Source organism: Myxocyprinus asiaticus, chromosome 26 (genome assembly GCF_019703515.2).
Source record: "Myxocyprinus asiaticus isolate MX2 ecotype Aquarium Trade chromosome 26, UBuf_Myxa_2, whole genome shotgun sequence".
In the NCBI taxonomy this organism is placed as follows: Eukaryota; Metazoa; Chordata; class Actinopteri; order Cypriniformes; family Catostomidae; genus Myxocyprinus; species Myxocyprinus asiaticus.
The window spans coordinates 20,409,411-20,435,586 of NC_059369.1; the positions used below are offsets into that span (position 1 = coordinate 20,409,411).

The 26,176-nt window shown below is 41.6% G+C and overlaps 1 long non-coding RNA gene across 1 annotated transcript in view; it reads left to right on the top strand.

The window, feature by feature from the left end:
* LOC127417319 (uncharacterized) overlaps positions 1 to 26,176 on the top strand; it is a 48,286-nt gene that overhangs the window by 7,065 nt on the left and 15,045 nt on the right. The gene's annotated exons all lie outside the window — the stretch shown is intronic.

Below are 26,176 nucleotides of genomic sequence, written 5' to 3' on the forward strand. Positions count from 1 at the left end.
CAACTTTACGTGCCCTGTCTTAAAAGGATGGAATCTAATGCCTCAGAGAAATCATTACTTCAAAATTCCTGTAATATCCTTTTTAATTAGGTGACACCATTTGTTTTGGTTTCAAATCATTTTCATATCTTCTGCTTGTGTACATTCGCAGGGTCAGAGAGGTTTTAAATTGTAGATGGACAAAGTCAAGATTCATTTACCAGACAAATATGCTTCAGCATCAGCCTTGTAAATATTTGATGATTATCTTCCTGTAAAGCATCTGGAATGCACATCTAATTGGTGATCGAGTGTTTATTTCAAATTATGTGACTGGGAGACGTTGTCCTTGGGATAATAACTCTGTATAACCCCCCCCCCCCCCCCCCCACACACACACACACACACATACATTCCAACCACCTACACATTTTGTTAACAAGTTAGGAATGTGAAATTAGTTAGTTCTATATCGAGCACAGCTAATCTGACACCAGATGCCTTGTCAAAATAATTTGTGAATGGAATGTACCAAAATTTGTAAATTGTGAAGTGAGGGGGAAAAAAAAGAGTAAATGACAATTATTCTTGCTATAAACCTTTTGCTCACCCCAAAAATTCGATTTGGTCCTACTCTTTGGATTGGTATAAAATCATGTGGCAAATCATTGTCAGCCTTTAGCATGTATGTATATATTTAATAGTCCATGGTTATTGACTCTTTGTCAAATTGTTCATCTGAAAAATTATTGGCTTATTATTATAATGAAATTCCTTCAGTAATTATATCTTGATTATTGTAATGAGATTGTCAGTTTCTGACAATATTTCCATAATACTCCTAATAACATAACATGATACAGATCTAATTATTTTTGTAACTGAATGAACTTCATTATTGGTATACCAGTTAAAACGATATACCAGTAGAAATGTGTCAACCATTAAAATTTTTTGAGTATTATTTCATGGTTATGCCAAATGTCGAATGGTACAGAGTTCTTATGTGAAAGGTCTACATTACTTTGGTTGTTATTTTTTAAAAAAAAGGAACTTTCATTATTTTTTCAAAAGTTTTTAAATCTCTTTTCATTCAAAAATATTGTGACATATTTCATTATGAACCAAAAACTTCAAGAATACCTCAATATAAATATTTGCTATAATCGCCCTCCTTTATACCAAATATTAGGTATTGCTATTAATACCTGGTGCTACAAGTTATACATGGTTGCAGCATGCCCATACCCTCTTCAGTCTGTTTGGTTTTAAAAAATGCTGTTCCAGCACATTAGACAGGATAGAATTGCAAATAGGCTGCGTGACTATGGTAACATCACGTTAAGCATCTAATAAGTCTGCTGGAAATGTTCCCGCCGACTGAAGACTTGGTTTGTACATGCTCAGGATAGACAACGTTTACTCCAACCAGTTTCCTGTGTCTTGAACAACTCCCAGTTCTATATTTAAGCCTGAGCCTCTCCCTGCTGTCTGTAGATATCGGTAGAAGAAGCAGATGCACAGTGCAGAATATAAAAATTTCATTGAGTGAGTTTTTGGAAATGATAAACAGTTATGTCTTGAAGTCATCAGCTATCTGCTGTGTGCCAGCTGAGACATCTCTGGTCACTTCCACGGTCTTAGGAGTAAAAAAATATTGTAGTTGCCAGAGTTTTATGTCATGGTTTGATTCTATTATGGCACACTAAACTACATGGTTTATAGTGAATAATTGTCAAGATGCTGTGACCAGAGAGACACCTTGTTCAGAGTACACTTCTGTTGTAACAACTCTGTATTTTTAATATTGGATTAAAGACAAGTTTGTTATATGGAATTACAATTAAATTTTAGACTGGATCAGAATTGGTTTCTAATAACATACATTTATTATTTTCATAGTCAATTTTCTGGGGACATATTTTGATACAAGTATAATAGCAGAGGCTACCTTTATGATATGTTTCAGTGTTTTGGTAACAGAGTGATAACCCATGTTTGTCCCTCCTATCTACATTACCAGCTGTTAAATGTGGTTGAAGCAGGTTGAAACCAGACTTGGTTATATCAGTGCTTCAGTGACGACTCAAAGGAAGAAGAAAAAATTAAGGGTGTAATGCTCTTCCAAGTAGATGGGGCAAGTCCCCTTGAGGCATTGTTATTGCAACATCATCAAATCAATGAATACAGACAGCCACAAATTATTTTAAGACTTAGGAAAGAATCTCCTCCATGAAAATGACACATCTCATCACACCCTCATGTCATGACATACATGCTTCCCTGTATACGCTTGCCAAGTAATGCTTTGCAAAACAGCAGTGATATTTTATGCACAATCCCCTAATATCCCAGTAAGTTATCTGCTTGACACGTGTATTTTTATTGGATGCCCTGTATATATGTGAGAAGGCAGTTCTGTGTAATGACTGGTATCCACTTTACCAAGTGATTTGAGATCATATGTTATTTATTTGTTGTTTTTAATAATCTGCCCATCAACATTAATGTAACACCTCACAGACTGATTGTATAAGCAGCGCCTGGTGGAGATCCAGCAGATTTGATTAAAAACAAGTGGGTCATTCCTTTTTTACTATCACTCTTTGTATGGTGTGAACACTGCTATCGTGCTCAGCGAGAAATCACAAACAGATTTAGATTTAGTGTGATTGTTTCTGCTCAATTTAATGGAAACATTCATGTGGCGTGTAAGTGTAAGCTTTAGGCCTGTTAGATTTTTTATCAAGGGTTTCTTTTCGATTCATTTCACTCGGAATTGTGACAATCACTATGGGGAATCCTTCCGACAACTTAGATGAAGCCCTTGTACAATAACGGCAATCCTGAGATTGGCAATGGTGTTTGAGCCCCACCCCTTTAGGCGGGCAGTTGGCCTATATAAGCGGGTGCACTGACACCATTTTTTCAGAATTTGCTTCCTTCAAGACAGCGACATCATCTCTCATCTTGAAAGCCCTCACCTGCTTTGCCGTCGAGATACATTTCTTCAGTGGATGGGACCTTCTCTGCAGACGCGGACAGGGCAACTCATCGCCTGTACCCTTCTGTGCATGCAGTGAGAAAATTCACCCCTCCCTTGCAGTGTTCCGGCGAAGATTCTGCCTCGCCACGGAAGACGCCTCTCGGTGAACGGCTTCTTCGGTTCAGATGCTTGCATTGAACAATGCAGCGCTTCAGCAAGACACCCCCGTTTCCCGCAGCATTCCGGCAGGAGATATTGTACCCTTTTAATATATACCTATTAATATGTTGATGTATCAGATAAAGAGCCGCTTGCGTGCAACTCATCTTTTCCAAGATGTCATTCTGCAAGTGTTCCTCATGCGAGTGGCACATCCTGCCATCAGATGAACATGCGCTGAGTTTGCTGCCTGGGCCGTGCCCACGGTGAATCGGCTCTCATAGAGACAGACTGCCCTCACTGCGAGGGCATGAGTCTCCAGACACTCCGCTCAAGGATCACCCTCGTTCTGAGGAATGATCTGCCTCCCGCACCCTCCCACTCGCCTCTTCTGTGTTAGATTCCGAGGGTTCACACATGGAGGCACGGCGGGGCTGTGAAGTTGAGTTGGATGAAGTCGAGGAAGATCCCACGCTGGCGCAAGCCCTGCGATCCCCTTGATCTTTTGATGTAACGTCCGTGCCAGTACAGTATATGTGTGATGAGCTCCAGCCCTCTATCGGAGCGCACGGCCTTATCATGTTGGCGGTTCTGATGATGAGGATGACATCGTGTCATCGAATAGTTTCTGTGTTGTGTTCAATTAGATAATGTTCTTGCAAGAAACAGAAATGCACTTGCTGCGAGACACCACATTCATGTGCTGCTCATCCTCACCAGGTATGCCGGGATGATAGATAAACGTGTGTTTTATTCTCACAAAAAACAGAAATGCGCTCACTATCGAGAAGCACACATTCACATGCTGCTCGTTCCCCACCATAAGTGTCTGGGATGATACACAAATGTGTTTCTGTGTGTTGTGTTCACATAACCAATGTTCTCACACAAAAGAGAAAGCAGTTGTTGCAAGAGACGCACATACACATTCACATGCTGCTCATTTCCCACCAGAGTTCACCGGGATGATACACAAATATGTTTCTGTGTGTGGTATTCACATAGGACTGTTCTCACATAAAAGAACAAAATGTTTCCGTGTGATGTGTAAAAAATAAATAATGATTCTTACAAAAATGAGGAAAGCTCTTGTGATGCCTTCACGTGACACACAAACATTGTGATTTCTCTCCCCCTTCCCACTGGAGTTCGTTAGGACCGGACATTACACAGAATGTTGCTTCTGTGTGTTGTGTTTAAATAAAGGATGTTCTGATGAAGAGAAAAACGCTTGTTGCACTGCACGAGGTACACACACTCTCAAAGAAGCCCTACATACTTCTTTTACCCACACACTCTGTGCACAACCGCTTCCCGGTGGCGAGCGGTGATCTAACTCCTCTATTGAGCGAGCCGACACGCCCGTTATCTCGCTTACGGCGTTCGGTCATCTATGGTACCGGCTCGAGATGTGCCTATGTTGCATGCAGGAACTCACAATCTCCTTGCAGAGAACACAATAAAGATTGTTCAAAACTGCAGCACCCACAAGGGTTCTACAGCTGATGTCTTCCATTCGGCGGGCTTTGGCCCATTTTAGACCTGAGACACTTGAATCAAGCGCTCGCAAAGCACCCATTCAAAATGGTATTCCAGAAACAGATCTTATCGTGCCTCTGCGTCAATAGATCTACAGGATGCACGCCAACTTTCATTGTACGAGTCTGTTTTGAGATTTGCGTTCGAGGAACAGCTTATTTATTCAGAGTCCTTTCTTTGGCTCTCCACACTCTCGAAGTGTGTAGATGCAGTGCTCGCTCCATTGAAGCTGAGCAGTGTGCGCATTTTTAACTACTTCTATGATGGGCTATTATTAGCCCAATCAGAGGCTCTGTTGTGCGAACAGGGAATTTACTACTCTCAGGCCCAGGCTGTACAAATGGTAATGTCAAACTGGGCGAAAAGTGTCCGCCATCGAACTGTTAGTTCTTTTACATGAGACCTCTCCAATGCTGGCGGCACGCCTGGCGCCAGGGGCACCAGGAGCACCTTGGACAGCTCCAACCTTTTAACAGCGTCATGCTGGGTCAGGTCTTCTTATTTTCATGATATAATCCAGTGAAATTCGATACACCCAGTTACACATTTACTGTTTGAGGTAAACATGGCAAAGAAGTCAAAATCCTCGGGCTCTGGAAACATTAAAAGACACTTACGGGTTCAAGATGAAAGCCCAGACAGGCTTGTGGACCGAGGACTCGATTTGGATGGCGCGGCGGGAGAAGGAATCCAGCGTCAACTGTCCAACATGTCGGTGATGTTGACGAAGGTACTTGCGGACTTGGAGGATCTCGCTGTAATACGTCGATCGATTACGCCGATGGAAAAAAAATTCTCTGAGCAAGTCTCAAGAGTGACAGATGTTGAAAAATGAATCGATTATTTAGAGGCATCAGAGAGGGAATTAGCCACTAATCCGCCCGTGACCAAAGTTGATTTGGAACGTGTTCTTGAAAAGCTTGAAGATCTTGAGAATAGAAGCCGCAGGAATAACATTCGAATTGTTGGAATTCCTGAGCATGAGGAGGGCAGAGATATGGTGAAATTCCAAGACGAGCTTTTCCCGAGTCTGCTCGACATAACAGGCCACAAGCTGGAAATCAAGCGAGCTCACAGATTCTCAGCTCACAGATCTGCTGAGGGAGAAAGGCCCCAATCGATTCAGGCCAAATTTTTGAGATCATCCGATAAAGATATCGTGTTTCGCCGGGTGGACTTTGCGATCTCGACAAGAGAGAAACGCGATCGGTTTAAGGAATGCAAGAAACTCTTACATCAGCAGAAGATCACTTTTGCTCTGATGTTTCCAGCCAGACTGAGAATAAACACCAAGGACGGCAGCAAAGTGTTTACATGTCCCAATCAGGCAATGTCTTTTATTGAAACAATGGGTGAGTAACCATTGGGTGTTTTTCTTGTGAGTGGATTGACTCACTGTACATACTCTGGCTTTTGGAGGAAGCTGGGTGCCATTTTTGTTTCTTTTTGCGTTGGCTCCGCCGAGTGGTTGGAGTTCGTTTTGTTTTGTGGATTAACACTTTTCCTTAAAGAAACTTTTGCATTGACGGAAGATCACTTTTACAATGAAGTGCCTGGGCAGATTGAGAATAGATACTACAGATGACCGCAAAATATCTACATGCCCACACAAAGGATGTCTTTTATAAAGTTGGCGGACTGTGTAAATCATGGGATATACTTTTATGCAGCCTCCGAGTGAATTGACTCTTGACCATCCGAGGAACCGGGATGCGTTTCGTTTCCTTTTATGCTGGTCCCGCCTAGCGGTTGGAGCTTGTTTTGTTAAATAACACTACTTCGGGACAGTTATGGATGAATCTGTCAGTTCCTTGTGCTTATGCCTCCTGTTGGCTGGAGTATGATTTGTGGAGTATTTTTGTGGGACATTGGAATGATTATGTCATCTGCTGCACTCATCAGATAGTTCACTGAAGATTCGTTTGTCTGACTGAGGAAACTGAATATTATAAACTGAAACGGCTTTATATCGGCTGGAATTTGTTTTGTGAAGGAACACACCTTTGAGACAATTCTGTGAATGAGTCTACACGTTCTTTGTGTTTATTCTGCCTATTGGCTGGGGTTTGTTTGACAAAATATCTGATGTTATGTAATTTTGCCTTACAAATTTGTAAGGCAAAATTGAGCAATCCGATGGCAAAGTTGTCACGGGGACTCTCATAGGCATACATGGACTCTTTGAGTTTAAAGGGATTGACGCCAGTTGGCACTTTCGTGCGGGCGTTAATGCGCATGTTTTTCTTTTTTCTGTTTGTTTTGTTCGGGGGGAAGTTCGGGGTTTTATTGTTGCATTAATGTTGAAATGTGGTCTTCATAATTTTGTCTTTGGCACACAATTTATTTTTTCTATTATATCAAAATGTCAAATGTTAATATGAGTGTACTATCTCTCTCCACATGGAATGTGAATGGGTTGGGGCACCCCATAAAAGAAGGAAGGTTATTTATTTTCTTAAACGTAAGAAATATGATATAGTGTTTCTTCAAGAAACGCATCTTTCCCCGCAGGAAGCTGAAAAATTTGGGAAGATATGGGGTGGACATGTTTTCTTTAGTTGGCTCGAGTAAGAGCAAGGGAGTCATTATATTGATAAATAAACATTTACAATTCAAATGTCTCAAACAGTTTAATGATAAATTAGGAAGAGTCATTATTGTTTTAGCAGAAATTCAGGGGCAAAGTCTGATTTTGGCTAATATTTACGCACCTACCGCTGATGATCAGGGCTTTTTATAGATCTTGAAGGGATGAGGGGAGCCGCTGGCACCCCTCATGATATAATTTTGGGAGGAGACTTTAATCTTTTGATGGACTCAGTCCTTGATCATAGTGAAGCAAATGTGTGTAAGCCCCCTAGAGCAACACTGACGCTTCACAGGATGTGTAAAAATCTTCGTCTAACAGATATTTGGAGATTTTTGAACCCATCTGGTAGAGACTATACATTTTTTTCATCAGTCCTTAAGATTTATTCTAGAATAGATTTTTTTTTTTATATCCAAATCCCTCATTTCATCTGTTGTTGATTGCTCAATTGGAAACATTTTAGTCTCGGATCACACCCTGGTGAGTTTAGAGGCGATGCCACATATAGAGAAAAATAAAACATATAGTTGGCGCCTTAATGTATCCCTTTTGCAAAATCCTGATTTCCAACAAATGTTAAAGACTGAAATCAATATTTATATGGAGACCAACTGGTCCTTGGTATACTCTGTGGGCTTGGCTTGGGAGGCACTTAAGGTGGTTCTTAGGGGTCAGATCATACAGTATGCCTCATTCATCAAAAAATCCAAAGCACGAGAACTCATGGAGTTGGAAGGAAATATTAAAAGTGCAGAGGCAGAGCTGAAGCGCCATATGTCATCTGAAGGCCTCAGAGAATTGACCCGATTGAAATATAGATATAATACTATTTTGTCACAGAAAGTGGATTTTTGGTTATTCAGGGCAAGACAGTCATACTTTGAGTTGGGGGACAAAGCAGGGAAGCTTTTGGCTAGATATATAAAGCAGAGAGAGTCTCTTTCTATCATTCCCTCAGTGAAATCTGCTGGTGGTAAATTTTTTACCTCAGCCATTGATATTAATAATGCCTTTAACGAGTTCTATCTTGATTTTTATAGTTCCACGTCTTCGTCTATTGATGAAGATATTAGAAACTTTGTGGAACCATTAGATCTTCCTAAACTGAAGACTGAGCACAAAAACGCTCTTGATTCTGAGATAACCTTGGAGGAGCTTGACAAGGTAATAAAGTCCCTACCTACTGGCAAGGCTCTGGGGCCAGATGGTTTTGCCGCAGAATTTTTTAGATCCTATGCTGCAGAACTGGCTCTACTTTTGTTAGAAGTTTAAACTGAATCATTAAAGAATGGAAAGCTTCCTCCAACCATGACACAAGCCAGGATCAGTCTGATTCTTAAAAAGGACAAAGATCCAAGCGAAAGTTACCGTCCAATCTCCCTGATCCAACTAGATGTTAAAATTTTGTCAAACATTTTGGCTAACCGATTAAGTAAGGTTATGACATCTCTTATACATATAGATCAGGTGGGGTTTATTCGGGGCCACAGCTCTTCTGATAACATCAGGTGTCTCATCAATATCATGTGGTCAGTAGCGAATGATCAGTCTCCGCTCGCTGCCATCTCACTTGACGCCGAAAAGGCGTTTGATATGGTAGAATGGGATTATCTTTTTAAGATTTTGGAAATGTATAGGTTCGGGAGTACATTTATTGGTTGGATTAAGTTACTTTATAGACACCCTGTAGCAGCGGTACAAACAAATGGATTAATTTCAGATTATTTTATTCTGGATAGGGGCACTTGGCAAGGTTGCCCTCTTTCCCCATTATTGTTCTGTCTTGCCCTGGAACCATTAGCAGCTGCGATAAGAAAGGAGGATGATTTTCCAGGGGTGGTTGCGGGAGGTGTGGCGCATAAGCTTCTGCTTTACACAGATGATATTTTATTATTTGTCTCTGAACCTACTAGATCTATGCCTTGCCTCCACAGAATTATTAATTCCTTTTCCAAGTTCTCAGGATACAAAGTCAGTTGGTCTAAATCCGAAGATTTGGCTCTGACAGCGCACTGTCCATTAACGGCTTTCCAGCCAGGCGCCTTCCAGTGGCTCAAACAGGGCATTAAGTATTTGGGGATTTTATTCCCAGCAAATTTGTCTGTTATTAGTTAGTGTTAATTTTGACCCTTTAATAAAAAGGTTTTCAAGTGATGTGGGCAGGTGGGCTTCATTAAATTTATCGATGATTGGGAAAGTTAATGTTATTAAAATGAATTGTATTCCAAAATTTAACTACCTGCTACAATCTCTCCCTGTAGATGTCCCCCTTTCTTATTTCAAGCAATTTGATAGCATAGTAAAGTCCTTCATTTGGAATGGTAAATGTCCCAGATTGCATTTTAATAAGTTACATAGGCCGATAGACAAAGGTGGGCTAGGCCTACCCAAGATTTTGTTTTATTACTATGCGTTCAGTCTCAGACATTTGGCTCATTGGTCATTTCCACCTGAGAGAGCCCCTCCCTGGTTTGTTATTGAACAGGCAGTTCTTGCCCCTATTTCGCCATTACAAAGCATCTCTATCAAACTAATCGGAAAAGTTAAGTTACACCCCGTTATTTCACATTTACACTCGGTATAGACTAAAGTGTCCAGATTGTTTAAACTGGACACTTATTTAAGTTGCCTCGAGCATGTGGCAGTACCAAAAATTATGTATTAATAAGTCTCCTTTCTGCTGGCCAGAGTGGATTGTGAGGGGGTTGCTACACTCGGTGACCTATATGAAAGTGGAGTGTTGAGATCGTTTGAAAACTTGGTCCAACATTTTGGGATCCCCAGACCTCAGTTTTATAGGTATTTACAACTGCGCCACCTGCTTTGTACTATTTTTGGGAGTAGGACACACCCCCCTAAGGAGGCAGATGCTTTGGGAGAGGTGATTGCGGCTTTTGGAAAAGGTCATGAGGCATCAGTGTATTACTCCCTGTTAATTCAGAGTCTGGGGGACGGAGCCTTAAATTCTCTCAAGAGAGTTTGGGAGAAAGATTTCAACTTGGCATTGGAGGAAGGAATGTGGGCTAAGATTCTTAAAAATGTTAAGTCTGCATCTAGAGATACAAGGGGTGCATCTTGTACAATTCAAAATTTTGCATAGATTTTATTGGACCCCCTCTAGACTGTATAGGCTTGGTCTTAAAGACACACCCACCTGCTAGAGATGCCAGTCGGAGGATGGAGACATGGCCCATGTTTTTTGGTGGTGTGTCGAGATCCAGAAATTCTGGTCGAAGGTTCAGAATTTTGTGTGCGACGTGGTTGGCACTCGGGTTTCGTTTTGCCCCAGACTTTGTGTTCTGGGCGATGGGGCGGTCATTGACGTGGGGGATGGCCATATAGAGAACTGGGTTCTGACCTGTGTGATGATCGCCAGGCAGGTAATTTTGAGCGGTTGGAGGTCAGCTGGTGCGCCCCCATATCCGGAGTGGTGCACGGAGGTGGGGAGGGTGGCAGCTTATGAGGAGGTGTCATCAGGAAGACAGGGTGGCTTGGATATGTTTATATGGATATGGGGCAGGTATTTGGAGTTTTTTGGAGGGCTCTCGGGAGGGGTGTGGAGAGACTAGTGTAATATAGTTAGTATGATTATTATGTGTGTACATATGTATGTATGTATGTATGTATGTATGTATGTTTGTATATGTATGTATATATATATATATATATATATATATATATATATATATATGTGTGTCTGTTTGATTTTTATTTCTATATATTTACTTATGTTTGACAACAGGGTTGTTTTTGGGGGGCAGGGTTGGGGAGTGGAAGGGTGGGGTGGGGTTTAAATGTTGATTTTATATATATATATATATACAGGTGCATCTCAATAAATTAGAATGTCGTGGAAAAGTTCATTTATTTCAGTAATTCAACTCAAATTGTGAAACTCGTGTATTAAATAAATTCAATGCACACATCTCAAAAAATTAGAATATGGTGACATGCCAATCAGCTAATCAACTCAAAACACCTGCAAAGGTTTCCTGAGCCTTCAAAATGGTCTCTCAGTTTGGTTCACTAGGCTACACAATCATGGGGAAGACTGCTGATCTGACAGTTGTCCAGAAGACAATCACTGACACCCTTCACAAGGAGGGTAAGCCACAAACATTCATTGCCAAAGAAGCTGGCTGTTCACAGAGTGCTGTATCCAAGCACGTTAACAGAAAGTTGAGTGGAAGGAAAAAGTGTGGAAGAAAAAGATGCACAACCAACCGAGAGAACCGCAGTCTTATGAGGATTGTCAAGCAAAATCGATTCAAGAATTTGGGTGAACTTCACAAGGAATGCACTGAGGCTTGGGTCAAGGCATCAAGAGCCACCACACACAGACGTGTCAAGGAATTTGGCTACAGTTGTCGTATTCCTCTTGTTAAGCCACTCCTGAACCACAGACAACATCAGAGACGTCTTACCTGGGCTAAGGAGAAGAAGAACTGGACTGTTGCCCAGTGGTCCAAAGTCCTCTTTTCAGATGAGAGCAAGTTTTGTATTTCATTTGGAAACCAAGGTCCTAGAGTCTGGAGGAAGGGTGGAGAAGCTCATAGCCCAAGTTGCTTGAAGTCCAGTGTTAAGTTTCCACAGTCTGTGATGATTTGGGGTGCAATGTCATCTGCTGGTGTTGGTCCATTGTGTTTTTTGAAAACCAAAGTCACTGCACCCGTTTACCAAGAAATTTTGGAGCACTTCACGCTTCCTTCTGCTGACCAGCTTTTTAAAGATGCTGATTTCATTTTCCAGCAGGATTTGGCACCTGCCCACACTGCCAAAAGCACCAAAAGTTGGTTAAATGACCATGGTGTTGGTGTGCTTGACTGGCCAGCAAACTCACCAGACCTGAACCCCATAGAGAATCTATGGGGTATTGTCAAGAGGAAAATGAGAAACAAGAGACCAAAAAATGCAGATGAGCTGAAGACCGCTGTCAAAGAAACCTGGGCTTCCATACCACCTCGGCAGTGCCACAAACTGATCACCTCCATGCCACGCCAAATTGAGGCAGTAATTAAAGCAAAAGGAGCCCCTACCAAGTATTGAGTACATATACAGTAAATTAACATACTTTCTAGAAGGCCAACAATTCACTAAAAATGTTTTTTTTATTGGTCTTGTGATGTATTCTAATTTTTTGAGAAAGTGAATTGGTGGGTTTTTGTTAAATGTGAGCCAAAATCATCACAATTAAAAGAATCAAAGACTTAAACTACTTCAGTCTGTGTGCATTGAATTTATTTAATACACGAGTTTCACAATTTGAGTTGAATTACTGAAATAAATGAACTTTTCCACAACATTCTAATTTATTGAGATGCACCTGTATATGTTTTGCATTTCATTGTTATTGTATGATTTAATAAAAAAAAAATCCATAACAAAAAAACACTATTGCCAATCAATAATTGGCGTTATTGCACAAGAGCTTCAACTAAATTGTCGGAAGGATTCCCTATAGTGATTCTCACAATGTCTCGTTCCCTTCATCTCAGGGAACCGAAGTTACCTTTTATCACAGTAAATATTTGGAACTACACATTGCCCGAAAAAATTAAATGTGCTTTGATCCTGGAGGAAACTTCTGCATCACACATTTCTTTGCCAGTTTGCCCGTTGTGGATGTCATATTCTGTGAATGTAGACCTTTTAAACAACTATGCATAAATATGACATATACTGTACATGCACGGCTAATCGAGATACAAAGAAAACATTATTAGAGGTAAAAAGTACATTTCTCAGTTGTTTCCAAATCTTCAGTGAATTATTGTTAGATATGATGCATTAATACAGATTTGATGCTGTTAATTAACTGTATGCTTAAGGGGGCCTGGATTGCTCAGTGGTAAAAGACACTGGCTACCACCCCTGGAGTTCGCTAGTTCAAATCCCAGGGCGTGCTGAGTGACTCCAGCCAGGTCTACTAAGCAATCAATGTGGCCCAGTTGCTAGGGAGGGTAGAGTCACATGGGGTAACCTCCTCGTGGTTGCTATAATGTGGTTAATTCTCAGTGGGGTGCGTGGTGAGTTGAGCGCAGATGCCGCGGTGGATGGCGTGAAGCCTCCAAACGTGCTATGTCTCCGTGGCAACGCGCTCAACAAGCCACGTGATAAGATGCACGGGTTGATGGTCTTAGACGCGGAGGAAACTGGGATTCATCCTCTGCCACCCGGATTGAGGCGAATCACTACGTGACCACGAGGACTTAAAAAAGCACACTGGGAATTGGGCATTCCAAATTGGGTGAAAAAGGAAAAAAAAAATAAAAATTATTAATTAACTGTATGCTTGTTATGATTTCTCTGCACAGGAACAGTATTATTGTTTTTTTTTTTGTTTGTTTTTTTTCTCGCTTAATTTGGTGAGGCAAGTGGCTTATTTTGGGCATGTTTTTCCAGAACAGGTTGCTTATTTCTCTTGCAAAATCTGGCACCACTGCAATTGGTGTTTCACCCGCCCCTTAGCACAGAGTACTGTCATTTTAAAAGAATGTTATTAACCATTCTTTTATTTTGTTATAACCGGTAACCTTTTGGGAAGGAGGCTGTGGAACTTCTGAACTGGAACAAAAAAATGTAAATATTTTGGTCAGAACAACCAGAATGAAAAACATTTTGTTTTTAGTTCCTGATCTGAAATAAACATCAAATAAGGCAAATCAGTAAAATGTTCAAAAGATAGTGCCAAATTAAAAAGTAAAAAATGAAAAATGACAAGATATTGCTTAGTTACTGAGCCAGATGTGTACTGTAATGTTGTGCTTGTAGGTTTATACACCTTATAATAATATTTAAAATGTTAACACCTGTAAGGTGTTCAACATTTTATTTTAAGATTAGTTTTTTATTTTGTTCTGCCCTGATGAAGCTAAATAGCATATTTATTCCACAAGACAAAATACTGAAAGTAGAAATTATCCTGTTCAAAAGCGCTGAACAAAAGTGTTCAAATAAATTACTTTTATTATTTTGTCTTGTGGCATATATGCAAATATTTGTTTTCAAATAGCTTCAAAGGGAAGTGCTAAATAAAAAAAGTTTTATGATCCCAATATTTTTTTTTTATATGATAAACATGTTGCAGATTCTTCAAGGTGTACACAATATGTAAACTTTTAAGCAGAACTGAATGTTCTTAACCGATATTTGAAAATAGGATGCTTTCACTTGCTTTAGACTTAAGAACCCCATTTTCTAGTGCAGTGGTTCTCAACTTTTTTTTGATGAACACCCCCCTACCTCATTCCCTTACCCCAGCCCCCCAAAGCGGAGACTTGGTTGTACCAAAAAAAAAAAAAAGGAAAAAAACATAACACACAAAACTGCTTAATTTGCTCAATGCAACTTCGATGCATTGCATAATTTAAAAGTTTTGTTAATAAATTAAGCAGGCTTATGCATCATGAATGTGAGACCAAACCTTGTGTTTCTTGAATTTAAACAGATAGGGGCCTTTATCTGGGGCCTGTAAAATGAAAATGCGAAGACAGAAACTAATAATAAAAGTGATATTATTAATATATTTTACATTTGCCTTTTTGAATAAATCTTAACTTATTAATTACTTAATTTGATAGTTAAACAAGACCATAGTAAACACATGGAAGCATGGATCTTCTTCACTACCATGGTTAGAAGTAACATGATTTCTATAAACCAAACTATGGCATTTTTGTAATTATAAACAATAGACCTACTCTAAATGCATGTAAAAACAAAAAATACAAAATATAAATATTTATAAGTTGTAACAAAAATGTATTATATTCCCTCACTACCCTAATGTAGCCTATGACAAATTTAATAGAGCTGAAGTAGTGATATGATAATATTTATTATCAATCTATTTCTACCTAAAGTACAATTAGTGTTACTATAGTAAATTCAAGGGTGGTCATGCAGAATTCTGTGCCGAATTCAAATGGTTTCCGCTTTTCGCGCCTTGCTTCTCACTGCGAGTTTAAGAGCTCGAGCTTTAAGAGCTTTGAGCTCGCGCTGCTCTGTCCATTGAGCTGTATCCATCTACAGAGCCATACACGTGCATTAGCCGAGGTTGTGCCTCTGCCTGTGTATTTGACACTGCTAAACCAGATACTTCAGATGCGTTGCTAGACTTCAAAATCAGATAAACCGTGGCACAAATGCATACCAACCCTTATAATTGAGAACCAACTGATATACTCCAAGTCTCGATAAACATTTTAATGCAAAGAAGAACTTGGCGATAGATTGGATTGTTATGACTGATAAACACCCCCCTCTCTACTCATTTGCTCTCAACGCCCCCTGGCATCCTTTGAACGCCCCTGTTGAGAACTCCTGTTCTAGTGGATGTAAATGCAAAATAACTTCCCAGCACCTACTGGTCCCAAGCTTTCTTGAGACTTCAAGCTTTCACAACTGTATCCTTAGCTGAAGCTTATCAATGTCTTTAACAGAACAGTATAACAGGAACTGCTGATTCAACCCCTTTATTGCTGTTGGCAGCAGCGACAGGCGTTTCAGTTAATGAACTGTCTGGCACTTGCCTTCTAGAAAGCAACACCTGTTGTAAAGGTAAAATGTATGCTGACCTTCAGAGGAATTCAGATGGTGAATCCTGACTAAAACAAACTGTTTGGTGAACCTGTCTATTAATGTTACAGTCTTCTTTTAAGTTCTGCAGTTTGAACGCATGATATAATCCCTGTTTTGTGAGAGTCATACCATCACAAGGAATTTAAGCTCTCTGGAACCACTTACATCTAATCTTCCATGGCATATCTCTAGCTATTGTTGTCTGGATTTTTATTACTCACAGTTGCTGGTATTCCACAGTTTTATTTGGTCATTTTATCTAATCTGATTAAAAATAAGAAGCTGTGGATTCCGACAAAATCATTTATGTGTCTAACAGAAAGTGCAATGAAATATTAGGCTTTGGAATGAATACCTTAAGTAATGATTCTTGGAAATGTAAACATGATCCCCTGAGGGTGCTGGTCATTCATCCATCCTTGTCACAATCATATTCCGCTGTGCTTTTATTTTATGTTCTTGCATATATACAGTAGCAGTCATTTGTTGCCATTGTGAGATGATAAATCTTTGTCACACAGTTTAGCAATATAATTAAAGGGAAATTTCACCCAAAAAGTCAACCAAAATTGTTCTTCCATGGAACACAAAATTAAGCAGAATGTTAGCCTCAGTCAACAATTCACTTTTATTGCATGGAAAAAATATATTTTTTACAAATTTCTCTATAATATCTGAAATCATCTAAGTAGATGCATGGTACTAAATATGTACTTGATAAAGGAGTCACACTCTCGATAATAAAATTAGCTTTATTTTTTGTTTGTTTGCTTGTTATTTTTGTCAGACACCATAGACATTTGAAACAACTAGCTATTTGAATTCTCTTGGTCCAAAAGTCCACTTTCTAAGTGCTCATCTGGTTAATAAGTGGCATCCACCCCTACTGAATGCAGCATTGTAAGTAAACAAGGCATGGAAATTAGATGGCATAAAAATGCCAATACATTGTATGCCAGTAGTGTTTTAAAGCAGAGATACCAGCTTGGAAAACTACACAAAACCCAGATATGCTTATGTCATTTAATAATGTACTAACTATTACATTATTTACATTACATTATTACAATAACTATTTTATTTATTGCTGAAATGTGTCAGTTTTTGATGATAAAATACTTTCTTCTATTCCATCTTAATTTACAGAGACAAGCATTAATAAGTCATTTGAAGGTAGATTTCCCTGAAAAGTATAAACACTGTGGCACTGTAAGTGCTATCAAAAAGTTTTGTTTATTTGAGCATCCCGAGCAACCTGACACCGCAACATTAGCTCAACCAATGGCATAATTTTGGGGCAGGACTAATTGGTGGTCTGACCAAATGGCAGATGGGGGGAGTGGTTGGTAAACATGATTATTTTCAGTAATTACTTTTGCAATTCAGTTTGGCGACGCTGGTGGCGCAGAAATGACACACTTTGGCTGTAAACTTCCACAATTTGTTCTCACCACTTATTGCAGACAAGTAGTGTATACTAAGTTGTTTGATAATGCAATGTACTTGTGTACATTTGTGAATCATTCAAACAAAGTTTTAGCAGATTGCTGTTTCCCTCACTTATTGAGTAATTGGCCAAAGTTGTCTGAGTTGAAAATGCATTATAATATTTATGAATATTGTTTTGCTGTAGTTGGGTTTGAAGTTCCTGTTGGTGACACTGCTTTACCAATAGTTACTTTGCAGATGCAACTGGTTTATTTGTTTTTAGCCAGTTAAATTGAATTGAACTATTTTAATTGCTAAATAAACTTCAAAGAAGTTCATTAATTTTGAAGACCACATTAGGTGAACTTGCTTGAAGGTTTTCAGAGATTACTTAATTACTTTGAGGCAATGAATCCACTCGAAGTCTTGGAGTATACAGTATTCAGCTTGTTAGGTCTTCCAGTGTACTGTGAAGTCTTATTTATTAGGTCACAAGATTAGCACTCAACCTGCGTTCATTAGAATGTTTGCTGTGAACCAGCATATCATGTGACCTGCTTTCAAATGACCATAAAATATTTTCCACTACATTTTTGAAATCTGAGTGAATAATTAAATGAGTAATAACACAATGCTCCTCTTTATGCAATCCTAATGTGGCAGCCAGACTTCATGTCAGTAATCAGGAAACGGTAATAAGGAGCTTTTCACCTGGCCCTGATTAGCGCACCATCTAGTATTTTATTTTGGGGGTACTATTTTCTTGTAAATTATGTGGAGTTTAGTTCTTTGATTCTTGTTTTGTTACCTTCTTTCTGTGTTGGAATTAGTGGGCCTCTTTGCCTAATGTGATTGGCACTGCCTAACCTTTTATTGTCCTATGTAATCCTTATAAAAAAGATGTAACGAATCGAAACTATGAAATGCATGAAAGAAGAATAATTCCATTTGTAGGCTGTTGCAATTTCAAGTCAGAAGACTAATTCTACTTTCAGGGAGGTCTATCATAAGATTTGCCATATAATTATATAATATCACCATCAGAACAGATATAAAAGGAAGTTACAACATGATTCTATTGAATTAAAAAAAAAAAAAAAAAAAATCCTGTAACAATGAGTTTTCAGGAAATGCTTTCTGCCCTGAAACAGCATACCTAACAATTGGAGTTATTTGAGGGTTTCTTGATCATTTTCCAATCTTATTTGACAATTATGATCAAAAGTTGACAGCTGACCATCATCCCATTGGTATTAATCTTATAAATCATCATCTGGTTGTGTTTATCTTTACAATAAAAAATTAATCCAATTTATACCAGCAGAAATGAATGCTGTAAAATGTTTCCGTTACAGCATATTAGGAAAATGTAATGGTACAGGTGCATTCAGGTGTATCATGATATTTTGTGAATGCCAGTGCTTTGTGTCACCTCATCTATGAAAGACAAGGCACATGTTGTAAACAAGAAACCAAACTGACTGAATGGATTTACTGATGTTATAATAGATAGGATATCTGTGTTCTGTCCCAGATTATTCACAGCTTTTTTTTAGTGTAGTTTGAAATTAACTTCAACATGAAAACACTACACATGCATGCATGCGTACTCTTGAAACAAGTTCTGCATATTCCCTGGAGTTGCACCAACTTTGTCAGGGACTCAATCAAATGCAGTGACTTTGTATTCCATATTTCTCGGATTCTGAAGGAATTTCAGCAGGGCACTTAGAATGCAAGGGGATCGTGCATGATTGGCATTAATTTAGGTTTACACAATACATGCTCGTAAAAAAAATTGTAATGTATTCCTTTGGAAACTCATGGAAAGTAATGTTGTTAAATCTTAATACTTTGGATTACTTATACAGTTTTTTTTTTTTTTTTTTTTTTTTTACTTGTTGGACTAAGTGAAAAAAATGTCAGTACAGTAAGAAAAAATACACTTATATTAAAAATACATTCTCTGAAAAAGCCTAAATATCATATGCATTGTAGCTTCTAAAACAAGATAAAGTTCATTTATCTTGTTTTAAGGATTTTTAGATATTTAACAAGACAAAAATTCTCATCAAGAATATGATTTTTGCAGTACATCTTTGCCCTACTACCAAAGGCCGTACTCGAGAAAACAAATATGTTCTAACGTGGATTTTATTAATAGAAATAAATATAATCATTTTAGCTTAGCATTAGAAGGAAGAACCTTGCAGATTGTACCGAATTACATCTTTTTCTGATAATTTGTGGATTCTCTCTGTTAAGCTCCTAAAACGAATGCTCCTCAATGACGTCATATCCACTTTTTCACTCATAACAGTGTGTAAGCACCCTCTGCCTGCTCATATGAATGTAATGTATCATAAGAAATTGTTTCACCGCTGTTCAAATGCTCCTTGGATTGCACAATTTATATGGATGAATGTTTTCCAATTAAAAGGACTAAATATTAAATGAAACAAATGACAATAAAATGCAAAGTATTCTCATTAGTAAGAAAAATACTTTAAAAGTATTTTAAACAGTAGTATTTTTACCAAGGATTTCAATTGTAGCTGGTTACTAGTTACTAACATTTTGTACTTTAAATACAGTACGTAATCCTGTTACATGTATTCAGTTACTCCACAACCCTCCAGTGTGCAAAGAGAATCGTCTTGGTTACTGTCGTAACCTCTGTTCCCTGATGGAGGGAACGAGACGTTGTGTCAAAGTAGTGACACTTGGGGTCACTCTTGAGAGCCCCGAACACCTCTATTCTTTTGAGAAAAGGCCAATGAGAATTGGCGAGTGGAATTTGCATGCCACTCCCCCTCACATACGGGTATAAAAGGAGAAGAAATGCCCACTCTCATTCAGGTTTTGTGCTGAGGAGCCGAGACAAGGTCCGGCCATTTCAGCGGCTAGTACAGCATTGTGGCAAGAGGGACACAACGTCTCGTTCCCTCCATCAGGGAACGGAGGTTACGACAGTAACCAAGACGTTACCCTTCTGTCACTCACTCGACGTTGTGTCGATGTAGTGACACTAGGGGTCCCTAAAGAAAAACGGCACAACAGGTGAACCGTGTTACATGAACTGCTGATGCAGGTGCAAGCAAGCTGCTGCTACATGTGTAATAGCAGGTGCATCAGTCTGCACGTAACCTCCCCCAACGCCCCAAAAAGACGTCATGTAGTTCCCCACATCCCTGAGGGGGGGAAGCAACATCACTAGCATGGGAGCAGGCCGCACCAGCCGCGGCCTTTTCTCTCTATGTTTTCTCTCCACAGAATATTAGATCCAGCTGGGGCCATCTAACGCTATTATACGCATCGGGGAAGGTGTTCTTTTCCATTCCTATTCTTTCAGGGGGAAAAGACCCCGCGGAGACCACATCCTGCCCAAAGGGGCGGTCAACATGTGGCAATACGACACGTGGGCTCACCAGCTGCTCATGGAAGGGGCACGGTGGTAGGTCCTGCCTCGAAGGGGAGGAGCTCTACAAACACGGCAGCCGGGGGCAGAGAGGGTCCTGCCCAAGGGAGATGTGGGTCTGCCGACAGGGAGACTGTACCGCGGAAAATACATCACAGGGGGTTACCTGAGTAATCGGCACCTGTGGAGCACCTATCCCTGTACAGGGCATATTAGTACCCGTAGTGGGTCTGGCTGCGAACTCCTCCACCGAATTCGTGAGCCACGTATTTATTGTACTCGTGAGAGTGTATTTATGTACGCTACTGTTGCTGTGTTGTCCGACCAGACCAACACATGCTTGCCCCAGATCAACAGCAATAGCCTCCGCAGGGAGAGCCGTACAGCCAGCAACTCTAGGCAGTTGAGGTGCCAAACCAGTCGTGGTCCTGTCCAGGAACAAGCGGCTGCGTGCCCATTGCACACGGCACCCCAGCCCAACTTGGAGGCGTCTGTGGTGACCACGACGCATCTGGACACCTGTTGTAGGGGAACTCCTGCCCACAAAAACATGAGGTCTGTCCAAGGGCTGAATAAGTGGCGGCAGAGCAGCGTGATAGCTACGCGATGTGTGCCGTGGCACCGTGCCCATCTTGGGACTCGAGTCTGAAGCCAGTGCTGAAGTGGTCTCATATGCATCAACCCGAGCGGCATGACCGCCGCCGAGAAAGCCATATGCCCCAGGAGCCTCTGAAAGTATTTTAGTGGAAACGCTGTCCTCCGCCTGAATGACTTCAGTCAGTTCAGCATTGACTGCGCTCGCTTGTGAGGCGTGCTATCATTGAGACCGAGTCTAACTCCATGCCAAGAAAAGAGATGCTCTGAACCGGGGAGAGCTTGCTCTTTTCCCAGTTGACCCGAATCCCTAGACGGCTGAGGTGCCTGAGCACCATGTCCCTGTGTGCGCACAGCAACTCTCGAGAGTGTGCTAGAATCAGCCAGTCGTCGAGGTAGTTGAGTATGCGGACGCCCACATCCCTTAACAGGACAAAGCTGCCTCTGCGACTTTCGTGAAGATGCGAGGGGACAGGGAGAGGCCGAAGGGGAGGACCTTGTACTGATATGCCTGGCCGTCGAAAGCAAACCGTAGGAAGGGTCTGTGTCGAGGTAAAACCGAGACGTGAAAGTATGCATCCTTCAGGTCTACCACCGCGAACCAATCTTGATGCCGGACGCATGTCAAAATGTGTTTCTGCATTAGCATCTTGAACAGGAGTCTGTGTAAGGGCTGTAGAACCATTCCCCCATTTCAGTTGGAGGGACAGGATCTATCGCACCCTTGTGAAGAAGGGTCTCGATCTCCGCACGCAGGGTGGCAGCGTTCTTGCCCTGCACTAAAGTGAAGCGGACACCGCTGAACTGGGGCAGGCACCTGGTAAACTGAATTGCGTAGCTGAGTCAGATGGTCCTGGCCATCCACCGCAATGGGTTGGAAAGCGTTAGCCATGCGTCCAAGCTCCGGGCGAGGAGCACTAAAGGGACAATCACGTCTGATGTACCTGGAGGTGGGGCCTCGCAGTGGGGAGGAGCAGGTGACGCCATGTCAAGGAGCGTTGCTTCGTCCCGAGGTGGCTGCGCTGAGGGGGACCTCGAAGCACTTACCTTGCTCTGCGTATCCAGCATAGGGCAGGTTAGCGACTGAGGAGGAGGACCTCTCGGATCGTACTTGAGACTCGTCACAACCAGTTGGCCATAGGCATGGTGCAGTTGGGCACGCGAAAGCAGGGGGACCGCGTTTGCGGTGCCCTGGCTGTGAGTGCTCGGTGTCTGGTCGCCGTGACAACGGCGGTTGTGAACACCGATTATGTACCCAAGGAGTGAGGAAACCGCTCTTTTTTTGACAATTTGGATACGGCGAACAAAAAAAGAGAAGGAAACAAAAGATTTACCTCCACCGGGGGATGGAGTGGTCTGGATACCAGCTCTGTAGCGGACATCTCGCTCCCTGAGTCGTCTGTCTCAGGGGTGCTTAGGAGCCTTCCGGGTCCTCGTGCTGGCACGTGAGATGGGGGCGTCAGCTTCCTGTGGGGGGCTCTATGCTGGGGCTGAGAGCTGGGCTCGGGCAGAGCCACCTGGACTTTCACCGCCGCAGGGGGATGCCCTCGGCGAGCAGACGAGGTGCGGGATCTTGAGCCGCGCCGCCGCAAGATGTGCTGAATGGCCTCTATCTGCTTCTTCACCGCCGAGAACTGCTGGGCAAAGTCCTCAATGGTGTCGCCGAAAAGTCCAATCTGGGAGATGGGCACGTTGAGAAAGCGTGCTTATTCGGCGTCCCTCATCTCAACCAGATTCAGCCACAGGTGGCACTCCTGGTCCACCAAGGTGGACATCGCCTGCCCGAGTGCTCGCACCGTGACCTTCGTTGCCCAGAGGGCGAGGTCGGTCGCCAAGCGCAGCTCCTGCAGCACAATGGGTTCAGGACTACCCACGTGCAGTTCTTTTAGTGCCTTGGCCTGGTGTACCTGCAGGAGGACCATGGCATGCAGGGCTTGTCCAGCGGCACAGTAGGCTTTGGTCGCCAGAGACAACGTAGTCCTACAGACTCTGGAGGGGAGCGCTGTACGATCGCGCCAGGTGGCGGAGTTTTGCGGGCACAAGTGCATCACAACCACCTTATCCACCTGAGGGACCTCTGTGTACCCGTGGACCGCCCCGCCGTCGAGGGTAGTGAGAGTGCACGAACCCGGAAGTCTGTTTCGGGCAGCGAAAGGTGCCCTCCATGACCTCGTCAGTTTGTCGTGCACCTCCGGGAAGAAAGGAACCGGAGGGGAGGGGGGCGTGGCCATGAGCGGTGCCCCAAACCCAGGAATCAATCATCAAGCTGCGAGCACTCAGGGGAGGGTGGAGGGTTCCAGTCCAACCCAATACTTGCGGCGGCCCGGGCAAGCATGGCGGTCAGCTCTGTGTCAGCCTCAGACTGGGCGGGCAGACCCGAAGGTGGCAGCCCAGTCGAGTCCACAGCATCCGACATCGCCAGTATGCTCTCCGATGCAGCGATCGAAGACTCATCCTGCTCGCATGCCCCGAAAGAGACGTCAAGCTGGCCATGAGGCGGGCTGGTCTCATTTCAGAACCGGACGGGAGCAAACAAGCGTGCTGGGGAACAGGAGGTCCACGGGGAATTACGCGGTGAGACCGTGCCCATTGAACTCTCCAAATCGCCACCAGTGCCAGCTGGGCTGGCCTCATACCCGTGGGTAGAAGGCACAGCGCGGGGGGTGGCTAGAGTGGCTTTCCCGCTTCAGAAGAAGGAAAGCCGCGACCGCAACGTTGCCATGGTCATATTCTCGCAATGAGAACATGAACCATCCACAAACGCTGCCTCAGTGTGATCGCTGCCCAGACACGTGAGGCAGCGCCCGTGGCTGTTGCAGGCGGAGAGATAACGACCGCATCCAGGAAACACACAAAGACGGAAAGGCATCTTTATAAAGACGCGTCTTTAAAAAGACGTTTAACGTCAATGTGTTTGCTCTAATAGAGGAAATATACTCTTCAGCAGGAATATACACTCATTTAGCGCTGTCGAAGCGCCCAGGGGTAAAATCTGCACTCGTCGTGCAGAAGGAGAGAAAGCCACTGAAAATGCGCCATATATCCAACAGCATACGCTTCTTAAGAGGTGAATAGGACAGCAGTAGTATTCAGCTCGCTGATAGTACAACTGCTCGGCTCCGAAGAAAAAATCTGAATGAGAGTGGGCATTCCTTCTCCTTTTATACCCGTATGTCCGGGGGAGTGGCATGCAAATTCCACTCGCCAATTCTCATTGGCCTTTTCTCAAAAGAATAGAGGTGTTCGGGGCTCTCAAGTGTGACCCCTAGTGTCACTACACTGACACAACGTCGAGTGAGTGACAGAAGGGGAACTTATAGATTTCCAAGCTCATTGTTATCATTTTGGGATAAAAATGGGGCATGTATTTTTAATTGCTTTTTTAATCCATCTTCTCAGAATGTGAAGAATTTCACCATTTGTGCCTATCGCCTAAAGAAATCTTTGTACAGACATTCCTAACTTCTGACCATGAAATATGAATTAGGCCCCATAGAGAACACCTGATCCATCTGCGGAGGGGCCACACTGGACGTGCCGTGCGGTGCAGGGCTTCATCAGAGCTTCTTCACAAAACAGATGGAGAGCCACTGATTTAAAGTTCAAATCCCCAATTTGTGGGTTTTGATGTTTTATTCACTTTATAGAAAAGGACACTTTTGCTTTGATCTGTGGTTGTTCTTCTTTATAGAAGCCCTTGTGTCAATTCAACACATGACTTAAGACAACATTTTTAATAAGCAGATATAAACCAGGATGGCGTTTATCTGTTTACCTCTCCTTTTATGAATTTATGAGTACCTCTGCCATTGATTTGTCCATAAAAAGGTTGGATTAAAATGTGTGGGGGCTGTTGCCAATAGATTCTTGTTTGTTCAAAACATACATGATTGATGCTTCCCTTGGCTTGTGATAGGGACAAGAGGGTGGTTTCAAACACAGTTGCTCGGTGAAGATGAGACAGTTTTGTGCAGACTAATTATTTTTAGCAAAATTGTCCTCTAATTTTATAATCTGCTTCATGTTAACAATCCCTGCACTATGCCTCACTCCTAATCTGTGACTGCATTCCCCATTCGCATTTTAACTTAATCCAGTTCTGTACTTTATTTATGATCCATGACTAAATTCGGTCCTCCAGATGAATTTTGGCTCACCGCTTCAGAATTTCTGCCAGTTTATTTAGTATATGTAAACCGTAGTCACTTTGGGATTAGGTTTTCCTTGTAGTATTAAAAGGTTAAGGTCTGCAAAATGACAAATAAGATTTGTACACAAACTGAATTAAAGTATAATTACTGTAAATGAAGCCCAATGTTGTGCAAACATGAGTATGTATCAGGGTTGGAAAGCCTCAGTGTATAAAACAAATGTTGCAGCTGCAAAAGTAGTATCATTTATTTGTTAGCAAATATTTAAACATTAGCATTTTTAAGAATATTTTACTTAATTAGCCCCATACCAGTCTAATTAAAGGAATATTTAAAAAAAGAAATATTCAATACAAGTTAAGCTCAATCCATAGCATTTGTGGCATAATGTTGATCACCACAAAAACAATTTCTAGAAAAATGAGGTTACAGTGAGGCAATAAAATAGCAGGGAAAAGGACCCATTTTTTTGGAGGGTTTAAATGAAGAAATGTGAATCTTATAATTTTATAAAAGTAATTGCATTTATTTTTCTGTTACAACTTGTGTTTTATTTGAGCTGTATAGTTGTTTTGTTTAAATTGTTGTTTTTACAGTCTTTTTAGGGATTACAGTGTGACGTTGTCATGACGGTAAAGTTTTTAAATTGGATATAACGTTACACAGAAAAGTTAGTGCACAATTTTATCTCACTAAAATCATGTTAACACACATATTGTTTACGTCTTGTGGCTATACTTTTGAAACAGTGA